Here is a 13,665-nt window from a genome sequence, read left to right as displayed (position 1 = left end):
CCTCTTGCATTTGTACAGAGCCCTGGTGAGACCACACCTGGAGTATTGTGTACAGTTTTGGTCTCCAGGGTTAAGGAAGGACATCCTGGCTGTAGAGGAAGTGCAGCGTAGTTTCACGAGATTAATTCCTGGGATGTCTGGACTGTCTTACGCAGAAAGGTTAGAGAGACTGGGCTTGTACACACTGGAATTAAGGAGATTGAGAGGGGATCTGATTGAAACATATAAGATTATTAAGGGATTGGACAAGATAGGGGCAGGAAATATGTTCCAGATGCTGGGAGAGTCCAGTACCAGAGGGCATGGTTTGAGAATAAGGGGTAGGTCATTTAGGACAGAGTTAAGGAAAAACTTCTTCTCCCAGAGAGTTTTGGGGGTCTGGAATGCACTGCCTCGGAAGGTAGTGGAGGCCAATTCTCTGGATGCTTTCAAGAAGGAGCTAGATAGGTATCTTATGGATAGGGGAATCAAGGGATAAGGGGACAAGGCAGGAACAGGGTATTGATAGTAATTGATCAGCCATGATCTCAAAATGGCGGTGCAGGCTCGAAGGGCCGAATAGTCTACTTCTGCACCTATTGACTATAACATAAAAAAATGGAGCAGAACAGTCCCTTCGGCCCACAATTTCCATGCTAACCATAGTACCATCGGCCTGCAATGATCTACATCCCTCCATTCCTTGCCCATTCACATGCCTGTCTAAAGGCTTTTTAAATGTTGCTGTCATATCTGCTTCCCCCACTTTCTGTGGCAGCACACTCCAGGCACTGTGTCAAATCTTTGCTCAGAAATCCTCCCTCAAACTCTCTCTTATCTTAAAACTATGCCCTCTAGTATTTCAGATATCCACTATGAGAAAAAAAGACTCTGGTTAGCTATGCCATCTCTTACAATTTATAATCTCAAAGTTCAAAGTACATATGCGTCTCCATATCCAACCCTAAGATTAATTTTCTTGTGGGCATTCACAGCAAGTACAAAGAACACAATAGAATCAATGAAAAACTCCACACAAGATGGTCAAACAACCAATGTGCAAGCCAACAAACTGTGCAAATACAAAAAAACCCTCAAAATAATAATAAATAAATAATGAGAACATGAGATGAAGAGTCCTTGAAAGTGACTTGTGGAAACAGTTCAGGGTTGGGGTGAGTGAAATTGAATGACATTATCCTCTCTGGTTCATGAGCCTGATGGTTGATAGGTAATAACTGTTCCTGAACCTAGTGGTGTAGGTCCTGAGATTCCTATACTTCCCTCCTGATGAAAGTCAGCATGGCCTAGATGGTGGAGATCTTTGATATGGATGCTGCTTTCCTGCAACAGCACATATGAAATTATAAATCTCATTCTTTTATATACTTATACGAGGTCATCCCTCAGCCTCAGATCCTCTGAGGGAACAATCCTTTCTCGATAGCTAATACTCTTTAACCCAAGCACCATCCTGGTGAACCTCTTCTGTAGCATCTCCAAAGCCTTCAGATCCTTTCTATAATACAGCAACCAGAATCTCACACAATACCCTAAATGTGGCCTGAATGAAGTTTTATACAACTGCAATATGATTTGCACTTGCACTGACTCCGACTGATGAAGGAAAATATGTTGTATGTCTTCTTTGCTACATTATCTATTGGGCTGTAATTTTCAAGGAGCTATGGACCTATATTCCAAGATCCCTCGGTACATTAGTGCTCCTAATGGCCTTGCTATTTATTGCATATTTTCCTCTTATATCCGACCTCCTGATGAAAGAGAGCATGGCCTAGATGGTGGAGATCTTTGATATGGATGCTGCTTTCCTGCAACAGCACATATGAACATACCAACAGGGCCACCCCACCCCCTCTGCCCACATTTCTGTCCCGACGATAGCACGTATACCCTTGTACATTCATTTCCCAGGTGCAATACTTCTGTCATTTTTCTGCCCGTATTTCCAAATGGTTTATATTCTGATGAATCCTTTGAGCCCTGTACTTCCTATACAACAACATAAATTTGTGTGTTGTAGAAAATTTTCACACTTTTCACTAATCTTCATGTCCTTCTTCTTGCTGAATAGTGATGCAAAGTGGTAATTTAGTATCTTCCTCTGACTTCTGGTCCTATCCTCTACATAGCTGCCTTTACATTTTTAATGCATGGATAAAATACCTTAGGATTCTCCTTAATCCAGCCATCAAAGACATTTTATGGTGCCTTCAGCCCTCCTGCTTCCTTGTACAAGTTCTCTCCTGCTTCCTGTGTTCATTAAACTGGTCCTGCTTATCCCTCCTTTCAGATATAGCCTGTCTATATCCTTCTAACACCCTCTATATCTTCAAGCCTTATAGCACCATTTGTATAATCAACAACTTTGATAGATTATACTTGCTCCCTCATACAAATCATTGATACAGACTGTGAATAGTGGGGCTCCAGCACCAGTCCACATGTTATCCCACAGGTCACAGCCTTCCAACCCAAAAATAATGAATTTACTCCTATTCTTCTTTTTCACCTATAACCAATTTTCATATAAGTAAGCAGGTACAGCAAGCAAATCAAAGACAAAATGGTCAATTGAGGTATATTCCACCTGGTATAGCCTCCTCTACTGCTGCAATTCAAGTACAGTATTCAACAAACAGATCAAGACTGAGATTGGAGCAGGATAAAACTTCTGGTAACTATATTTTCCTGTAAAACTTAACAAAGTGCATGAATATACTATATTTGAAGAATATTTAAAAGCTGAAGGCAATGCTGTGTCATAACATTAGGAGCAAAAACACTGCCATGATGAGGCCAAACTCGAGTTGGAGGAGCAGCACCATATATTCTACCTGGTTAGCATCCAATCTGATTGCATGAACATTGATTTCTCAAACTTCCTGTAATTTTTTTCCCCTTCCCTCTTTTTCATTTCTATTCCAGTTCACTTCTCACACCTTCTCTTCTCATCTGCCCATCACTTCCCTCTGGTTTCCCTCCTCCATTCCCTTCTTCCATGGTTCACTGTCCTGTCCTATCAATTTCATACTTCAGCCCTTTACCTCTTCCATCTATCACCTCCCAGTTTCTTACTTCATACCTTCCCCCTCACTTGGTTTCATCTATCACCTACCATGTATCACCTACCCTATCCCACTCACCCTTTCATCTATCACCTACCATGTATACTCCTTCTCCTCCCCTACCTTTATAGTCCTGTTTTACCCACTTCCTTTCCAGTCTTGTAGAAGAGTTTCAGTCCAAAACATTAACTGTTTATTCCTCTCTATAGATGTTGCCTGGTCTGCTGAGTTTCTGCAGCACTCTCTTTGTGATACAACAGGGATTGCTCTTTATTGCTACGCAGTATGGAAGTGTTGCTGCAGAGCAGGAATAATTAACACATGTTTAGTGGCTAAGAGATGGGTTGATGCCAATTTTGTACCTAAGGGGGATGAGTGTAAAGTATTGAATGCAGATATAGTAAAAGATTAGTGGCTTAGTGGGTTTGAAAGTGGCTAAGCCACCAACCCTGGGCGATGTATACAACTAGACTGTTAAAAAAAAATCAAAGGACGGAATTAGGAATGATGTGCTGCAATTGTTACAGAAGAGATTTCCCAAAAAATTAGTCTGATGTAAAGGAATATAGATAGTAGCCTGTATTTTAATAGGAAAAAATAATTAGAAAATGTTAGAAAAGTAATACTAATAAAAGAACTTGACTCAGGATCTGCCTTGACCAAACTAGTGAAACAACTCTTCCGTAATCATAGTTATTCATCTAGTTATAGATTTTTAATAAATAGTGAAGTTGAGGATTGCAAATACTTTAAATAGTTAATGAAATTTTTTATATATTTCTTGTGCAAGTTCTGCAATGTCAACTGAGGAAACTTGTGTGGAATCTTGGATCTCTTAGATATTTAATTCCAGAATACATATTGTCATCTCACATCTGCAAAAAATTAATATTAAGTCTTTGGTGCCAATAGGAAAAAACGTGTGTTGACAGCTTTTTTTTGTATTATTTTTCTGAATTTGTAGAAATTAGAGATAGTCACTGTTTGTGATTAAAATGTTTTTATAGTTTGTTAACTTACTGTGATTACACAGTTTTTCCGCATAAGTGGAGGGTAGGGGTATGGTTGAAGGAGATGGCATTGATGATTGAAACCTCATAGAAATGCAAGAGACTAAAGATGATGAAATCCACAGCAAAAGTTCAAACTGCTGGTGACTTCACTGCGTCGATTTTTCAGACTGAGATGCTGTAACAGAACTTGATGTAGGATATCTACAGAAATGTTGACCATCCTTTGGGCTCCAAAGATGCCTGACTTACTGAGTTTCTCCAGCATTTTGTTTTGCATTATAATCTCCCAAGTCACTAACCTATACTGAAATTGCTGGTTGCCGATAGCTTTCAATTTTACTTGCTGCCCTGAGAAAATGCATGGCATTTGAGATGCACTAGAGGCCAATGGGCCTAATATTTAAATTGTGAATATCAATGAAACATGACCTCATATTTTGCTGGGAGGCCTCGAGTAAATTACAGTCAGATTCACGAAGTAGAAGAGGTTCAAAGTTCAAAGTAAATCTACTGTCAAAATATTTATACCATATAAAACCTTGAGATTCATTTTGTTGCAGGCACACACAGGAAAACAGAATCCATGTGTAGTCATCAGGACCTACCAGCACTGGTTTGACTATCCAGGCCTCGAGTGGTGTAAACACCACCCTCATGGTATTATAGGCCATACTTCTCTGTACTGCCCTTGAAAACCATCATGTCATATCTAAGAACATCTTCTATTGGGATGGCTCAATCAGAGCATGGTGAGCACGGTCCTGTCTCAATATAATTTGTTAAGAATTAAGTTCACATAGAACTCATAGAAAATTATTATTTACAATTCAACATCTGTTTCCATTTATTATTGACTCACGGATAAGACCATAAGATATAGGAGCAGAAGTAGGCCATTCTACTCATTGAGTCTGCTCCGCCATTCAATCATGGGCTGATCCAATTCTTCCAGTCATCCCACTCCCCTGCTTTCTCCTCATACTCTTTGATGCCCTGGCTAATCAAGAACCCATCTATCTCTGCCTTAAATACACCCAAGGACTTGGCCTCCACAGCCACTTGTAGCAACAAATTTCGCAGAGTCACCACCTTCTGACTAAAGTAATTTCTCTGCATTTCTTTTCTAAATATACATCCTTCAATGCTGAGGTCGTGCCCTCTTGTCCTGGACTTCTATACCATGGGAAATAACTTTGCCATATCTAATCTGTTCAGGCCTTTTAACATTCGGAATGTTTCTAAGTGATCCACCCCCTCCCCTCCATCCTCCTGAACTTCAGGGAATACAGCTCAAGAGCTGCCAGATGTTCCTCATTCCTGGAATCATTCTCATGAATCTTCGCTAAACCCTCTCCAATGTCAGTATATCCTTTCTAAAATAAGGAGCCCAAAACTGCACACAATACTTCAAGTGTGGTCTCATGAGTGCCTTTTAGGCCCTCAAAATCACATCCCTGCTCTTATATTCTCTTCCTCTAGAAATGAATGCCAACATTGCATTCACCTTCTTCACCATTGACTCAACTTGCAGATTAACCTTTAGGATATCCTGCACAAGGACTCGTAAATCCCTTTGCATCTTTGCATTTTGAATTCTCTCTCCATCTAAGTAATAGTCTGCCCATCTATTTCTTCCACCAAAGTGCATGACCATACATTTTCCAACATTGTATTTAATTTGCCACTTCTTTGCCCATTCCCCTAAACTATCTAAATCTCTCTGCAGGCTGTTTCCTCAACACTACCTGCTCCTCCACAAATCTCCTAATCCCATCATAAAAAACAGTGGTCCCTACACCAGTCCCTGTGGAACTCCACTGGTAACCAACAGCCGGCCAGAATAGGATCCCTTTATTTCCACTCTCTGCTGCCAATCAGCTAATGTTCCACCCATGTGAGTAAGTTCCCTGTAATTCCATTGGCTCTTATTGTGCTAAGCAGCCTCATGTCAAAGGACTTCTGAAAATCCAAGTACACCACATCTACTACATCTCCTCTGTGGACATTTTGTAGCAGGTGGTGAGATGGTGAGACTATTGCAAATTACAGTATATGATTAGATCCAATTAGGCAGAACAATAGCCGCACTTGAGTACTCTTTAATAAAGTTTCTTTTGTTTTTCAAACTTTGGGAGGAAGCTCAGAGCTGTTTGATTGTTTAAAAATCAACAGAAAATGATGGTCACAGCAGCACATGCTGCATAGCCTGCTGAGCATTTTGTATTGCTCAAAATTTCCAGCACCAGGTCTGTGGAGGCAGATTTAACAGTTCCAGTCAAAGATAGCAGCATCTGCATTTTTAAAATGTATATTCACCTTCTGACTGAACATTACAAATTTGTACAAACCTGGTCAGACAGGATAAAAAATTCTCTCCGTACCAATTCAACTTTATTGTCCTTTAACCAAACACATGTACAGTATACAGTACTACCAAATGAAACATTATTCTGGACCATGGTGCACAACACAGTACACATAACTCACATACAACATATAAAGTAGTATTACCACAAATAAATTAACAAATAATTGAATATATTCCAGAAGACTGACATTTAGCATAAGATGTGTTTATGACACAAGTAAACAGTATAACACGACTGGCACTTCATATGTGATGAGAGCTGGGTGGTAGCAGGGAGTTCAGTAGTCTTACATGTGGAAAAAAGGACTTCTTTTTCACTAAGTTCCTTCTCCACCCCCAGCACTTGTTGTTATATTTATGGTACTTTCTCGGGATTACTGCTGATTTTATGCTGAAATTATTGGGTATGTGACAGAAAATTCAAACCAAAAGTACATCAGCAGGGAAACTGCTCTCATGTGTGGTCTTGTCTTCTTAGGTAAACAAACCCTCCCTGCTGAGTAAGCCAGCTCATTACTGAAAATGGCATCTTCTTTTCTCCAGTAGAGTACAAGCTAGCATTATTCTCGCTGCTGGCTGCAAGATGGTGCATTCCTTCACAATGTAGCACAAATACTTTTGGAACATTTTCCTAACAAAGTTGGAACAGATGATGTTCAATTCCTGTCTGCCAACTGGGAAAGTGCCAATTAGTTTTGCCCATTCTTACAATATGAATAGAAACTCCTCTTCCATCTTGTATTGTTTTGGCCCTGCTACTAAATGTACTAAATGGAGATGGATGGGCTCCGCCAGATTTCAGATGCCCAAGACACGCCATACAATGAGCAATCACCAAAAAGATCAGTGCAAAAAGCTTGTCATGTCGGTGCCCGACAACTTCACCAGGAGTTAAGGGCACGCACGCACACTCTAAATGTAGGGTGAGAAGAGAAAGCAGACAACACAAAATGTGCTCAGAAGTTAGTAGCACTGCCATGTTCGATTCTGGGCAAAAATGATGCAAACCCACAGATAGTAAAGGTTCAAACAAATGGAAGGAAGTCTTATGTTTTACTATGTCTATGTTAGGTCTTGAGAAGATCTTTTACTCTCATTAGAAATAGGGAAAAGACATTTGGCCCCTCAATGTTGAAATCATATTTATTGTCACATACACAGGTGTCAACTGGGTCAGCCTATTTGAAGGGAAAGGAATAAACAAGTGGGAAGCTCTTAACTGTGTGATATGGAGTCCAGGAGTAGTATGTTTCTATTAGCGTGTTTGATAAACTAGTAAGTTTAAGGAACCTTGGAGATATTGAGGCTCAAGGAGAAGGAGGAAGCATACATTGGGTTTAGGAGGTTGGGAATGAATCAATCTCTAGATAATATAAAATGATTAACTACATTCTTAAGAGAGAAAACAGGAGGCAAAGAAACAATATGTAATGGATCTCCGTCATTCCATCAAGGCCTTTCACCATTCGATAGGTTTTAATGAGGTCACCTCTGATTCTTCTGCATTCTAGTGAATGCAAGCCCAGAGCTATCAAATGCTTTTCACATGACAAGCCATTTAATCCTGGAATCTTGACCATTCTTTGAACCCTCTCCAGTTTCAGCACATCCTCTCTAAGATACGGAGCCCAAAACTGCTCACAGTACTCCAAGTGAGACCTCATCAGTGCTTTATTAAGTCTCAACAGTACATCCTAGCTTTTATATTCTAGTCCTCTTGAAATGAATGCAAACGTTTTATTTGCCTTCCACACCACTGAATCAACCTGCAAATTAACTTTTAAGGAATCCTGCACAAGGACTCCCAAGTCCCTTTGTGTCTCAGTTATTTTGTATTTTCTCTCCATTTAGAAAATAGTCAACCCTTTCATTTCTTCTACCAAAATGCATGACCAGACACTTCCCACCACTGTGTTCCATCTGCCATTTCTTTGCCCATTCTCCTAAAAGAGAACAGTCCAGGTTCTGGACTGAGACTCTTTATCAGGACTGGAGAAAAAAAGATGAGTGTAGGAGTTAGATGGGGGGAGAGGATGAAGAAACACTGGTGATAGATGAAACTGGGAAGTAGGGAGAAGTGAGGTAAAGAGCTAGGAAGTCGATTGGTGAAAAGATAAAGGGCTGCAGAGGGGGGAGTCTGACAGGAGAGGACAGAAGCAATGGAAGAAAGAACAGGGGGAGGAGCACCAGTTGGAGGTTATGGTCAGAAAGGAGATAAGGTGAGAGAAGAAAATGGAAATGGGTCAGGTTGTGGGGGGGGGGGGAATATTACTGGAAGATTGAGAAATCAATGTTCATGCCAAAAGGTTGGAGGCTACCCAGACCATATGTACAGTGTTGCTCCTCCAACCTGAGTGTGGCTTCATTGTGACAGTCGAGGAGACCATGGAGTGACATGTCAGAATGGGAATGGGAAGTGGAATTAAAATGGGTGGCCTCCGGGAGACCCTGCTTTTCCTGGGTGCACGGCAAAACGCTCTCCCAATCTATATCAGGTCTCACCGATATACAGACCACACCAGGAGCACCAGATACAGTAAGTGACCACAACAGACTCACGGTGAAGTGTCGCCTCACCTGGAAGGACTGCTTGGACCCTGAATGGTAGTGAGCAAAGATGTAGGGAGGTGTAGCACTTGTTCCGCTTGCAAGGATAAGGGCCAAGAGGGAGATCACTGGGAAGGGACAAATGATCAAGGGAGTTGCATAGGAAGTGATCCCTGCAGAAAGCGGGGGGTGGGGGAAGGGGAGAGAACGATGTACTCGGATCCCTTAGGAGATGGCAGAAGTTAAGGAGAATTATGTGCTGTGCATGGAGGCTGGTGGGGTGGTCCAGGTGACTTAACTACCTGCAAACCTTTCAATTTCCCAAGAATCTTCTGTTTAGTTATTGTAACTTCACACACTCAATGCCCCCGACACCTGGAACTTCCACCGTACTGCTAGTGACTTCCACAGTGAAGAATGATGCAAAATACTTATTCAATTTGTCCGCTATTTTTTGTCCCCCATTGCTAACTCTCCAGCATTGTTTTCCAGAGGTCTGATGTCCACTTTCACCTTTCTTTTTTACTTTTTGTATCTGAAGAAACTTTTGATATCCTCTTTAATATTATTTTACTTTCATATTCCATCTTTACCTTAATGACTTTTTTAGTTGCATTCTATTGGTTTTCAAAAGTTTCCCAATCTTTTCACTTCCCACTAATCTTTGTTCTATATGCCCTCTTTTTGGCTTTTATCTTGGCTTTGACTTTTCTTGTTAGCTATGGTTGTGCCTTCTTCCTCTTTGGAATATATACATGTAACCCTCAGGCTCAGCCAGCACGTGTTTGTCTGGGGAAAACAACTTCTGGGCCCGCCAAACTGAGAAATCCCGTTTGTGTGGATGCTGCGTGATGTGTTGCCAGTTACAAATCCGCACCGCAAAATATCAGACAGTACACCATATGCAATTAAATGACTGAACTTTATAAATCTTAATCTGGATAGAGGGTTAGTAAAGAAAATAAAAAGTAAAAGGGCTCATTTTAAGGAAAAAGTTGTTTGAGCATTGTTGGAGCTCACTGTTCGTTCATTTGTTCGATTTCCAGACACACAAGAACAACGTTTCCTCATTGGCTAACCCCTGCATTCCAAAGCCCTGATATCTCTAGCCATAAGCCAAACATTGCTGCTACAGAGAAACCATTACATTAGCAGTGAAACATTACATAGAAGCCATTACATTAGCCTTAGCAGTGAAACCTTACAGTGTGTTACTTCTCAGTTGCTTCCAGAAATTCTAGCCATTGCTTCTCTGCCGTCAGTGTTTTTTTCCAATCAATTCTGGCCAACTCCTCGCTCATGCTTCTGTAATTCCCTTTACTCCACTGTAATACTGATACTGATAGCAGCATTTAAGAGGAACTTACAGATACATGAACATGAAAGGAATGAAGGGATAAGGTTCATGTAGGTAGATGGGATTTGTTTAATTTTGCATAAGGCAAAGACACAGTGGGCCTGTTCCTGTGTTGTACTATTCTAAGGATCATCACATCATTGTGGAGAGGTTTATGAGTTCCTGAGATCCGTGCTGTCTGGAGTTTAGCCAGATGGCACCTAGCTCCTGATAGGCTCACCTGTGGCAATAAGGTCAAGAGTGGCTTCAGACAAAGAGCGATCCAACCAAGACCTCAGAGGTGGAGAAGGTGGAAGATGATGAAAAATCAGAACAGTAGTGAAGATGGAGGAAGACACAGCAGTGAAAGGTCCTCAGTAGTTTTGCATTTCAAGCCACTTGACCCTGACGCCGATCTGTCAAGGACTGTGTGGTGCTGTTCGTTCATCAGCCTCCCCATGTTAAACAAAGTCGTGCATAGGCATTCTCCATTAAGAGAATCCACTCAAACATCACAGATCCAATAGACAACCCCTTAAGGGTGATCGTTCTACTGGTTTGTTGTCTTGCTACTTTAAAGATTAACATAATGATATACAGGCAATACATGACATTATATATTACCTGGTGAAATGCTTCTGTCTGGCAAACTGTGAATATCTTATTATATTTAATGGCCCCAGTATGAAATGTCATTCATGATGGTTATTCAACAGCTGCTGCTGCAGACATGTCAAAGTAGGCAAGCTCATCTGAAACCCTATGTGGTCCCCATGCATATAATTTCCAGATACTCCAGACACTTGGATAATGAGAACTCTAACTTCTGGAGAAGAGACACATCCCAAAAAGCAGGCTTGGCAATAAATTATATTCAAAAGTGTTTCAATTTGAAGGTAGATGCTTGTTGGTTCAAAGTCACATCTTGATTATAAAACTCAGGTAGGTCTAGTGGAAAGAAGCACCTTGCTGCTAGTGATGTCATATTTTGGATGAGGTGCTGAACCAGATACCCCTGTACGTTCGTACGTCACCAAAGATTTGCAAATTTCTACAGATATACAGTGGAGAGCATTCTGACTTTGCATTATAACCTTATATTGAAGCTCTAATGCACAGGATTGCAAGATGGTTGTAGATTCAGTCAGTTCCATCACAGGCACATCCTTTCCCACCACTGAGGCAACCTTCAAGAAGTGGTGTCCCAAAAATATGGCATCCATCATTCTGAAGAAAGGTCTCACACTGAATCATTGACTGTTTATTCATTTCCATAGATGCATCTGCAGAATCTCTTATTTTTATTCATCTTTAAAGTCCTTCACAATCCAAACATAACAATATCAAGGTGGATAGAAAAAGCTTTTTCAAGTGCATTAAAAATAAAAGAGATATGGGAGTAGATATTGGACTGCTGTAAAATGATGCTGGAGAAATAATAACAGGGGACAAGGAGATGGCAGATAAGCTAAATGAATATTCTGCATCAGCCTTCACTGTGGAAGACACTAGCAGTGTGCCAGATGTTGAAGGGTGTGAGAGAAGAGAGGTGAGTGCAGTTACTTTTATAAGGGAGAAGATGCTCAAAAAGCTGAAAGACCTGGAGGTATATAAGTCATCCAGGCCAGATGAACTGCACCCTAGGGTTCTGGAAAAAACAGCAATAGAGATTGTGGAAGCATTAGTAATGAACTTTCAAGAATCATTAGATTCTGGCATTGTTGCGGAAGACTAGAAAATTGCAAATGTCATTTTACTCTTTAAGAAAGGAGGAAAGCAGCAGAAAGGAAATTATATACCAGCTAGCCTGACCTCAGTGGTTGGGAAGATGTTGAAGTCAATTGTTAGGAATAAGGTTATGGAGTTCTTGGTGACATAGGACAAGATAGGACAAAGTCAGCATGGTTTCCTTCAGGAAAAATCTTGCCTGAAGAACCCTATTGGAATTCTTTAAGGAGATTTCAAGTAAGACTGATAAAGGGGATGCAGTGGATGTTGTATATTTAAATTTTCAGAATGCCGTTGACAAGGTGCCACATACGAGGCTGCTTATCAAATTAAGAACCCATGGAAAGCGAAGGAGAGTAGACAGGTAGTGCAGAGCATCCCTGTAGCCATTCCCCTGAATAATAAGTTTACCGTCCTGGATGCTGTTGGTGAGGACTACCGACCAGGTGTGAGCCACGGTGGCAGGGCCTCTGACCCTGTGGTGCAGAAGGATAGGACGGAGAAGAGGAGGGCTGTCGTCATTAGAGACTCTATAGTCAGGGGAGCCGTCAGGAGATTTTGTGGACGTGAGAAGGAAACCCACATGGTTTGTTGCCTCCCGGGTGCCAGGGTCTGGGATGTCCCTGACCGGGTGCATGACATCCTGGTACGAAAGGGAAAGCAACCAGAAGTCATGATACACGTTGGGACCAACGACATAGGAAGGAAGAGGGATGAGGTCCTGAAGTGTGAGTTTCAGGAACTAGGCAGAAGACTGAAGAACAGGACCTCAAGGGTGGCATTCTCAGGATTGCTGCCAGTGCTACGTGATAGTGATGGTAAGAACTGGAGGAGATGGCAGTTGAATGTGTGGTTGAGGAGTTGGTGCAGGGGGCAGGGTTTTAGATTTTTGGACCATTGGGATCTCTTCTGGGGAAGGTGAGACCTGTACAGATTGGATGGATTGCACCTGAACTCAAGGGGGAATAATATCCTTGCAGGTAGGTTTGCTAGCATGGTTCGGGAGGGTTTAAACTAATTTGCAAGGGGGATGGGATCCGGAGTGATAGAGCAGTGAAAGAAGTTCATGGAGTAAAGCCAGATCTAACATATAGAGAGGCTTTGAGGAAAGAGCAGCAGAATAAAGGGTATAAAGGTAGTAAGGTAGAAGGGCTAAAGTGTGTGTACTTCAATGCAAGAAGCATCAGGAACAAAGGTGATGAACTGAGAGCTTGGATGCATACATGGAATTATGATGTAGTGGCTGTTACGGAGACTTGGCTGGCACCAGGGCAGGAATGGATTCTCAATATTCCTGGATTTCAGTGCTTTAAAAGGGATAGAGAGGGGGGAAAAGGGGGAGGAGGGGTGGCATTACTGGTCAGGGATACTATTACAGCTGTAATGTAGCAGGATTCTTTTTTGAGTCAGTATGGGTGGAAGTCAGGAACAGGAAGGGAGCAGTTACTCTACTGGGGGTATTCTATAGGCCCCCTGGTAGCAGCAGAGATACTGAGGAGCAGATTGGGAGGCAGATTTTGGAAAGGTGCAAATATAACAGGGTTGTTATCATGGATGACTTTAACTTCCCTAATATTGATTGGCACTTGATTAGTTTCAAGGGTT

The sequence above is a fragment of the Hypanus sabinus genome, chromosome 7 (assembly GCF_030144855.1).
Source record: "Hypanus sabinus isolate sHypSab1 chromosome 7, sHypSab1.hap1, whole genome shotgun sequence".
Taxonomy (NCBI): domain Eukaryota; kingdom Metazoa; phylum Chordata; class Chondrichthyes; order Myliobatiformes; family Dasyatidae; genus Hypanus; species Hypanus sabinus.
Note: the sequence above shows the minus strand (reverse complement) of the source record.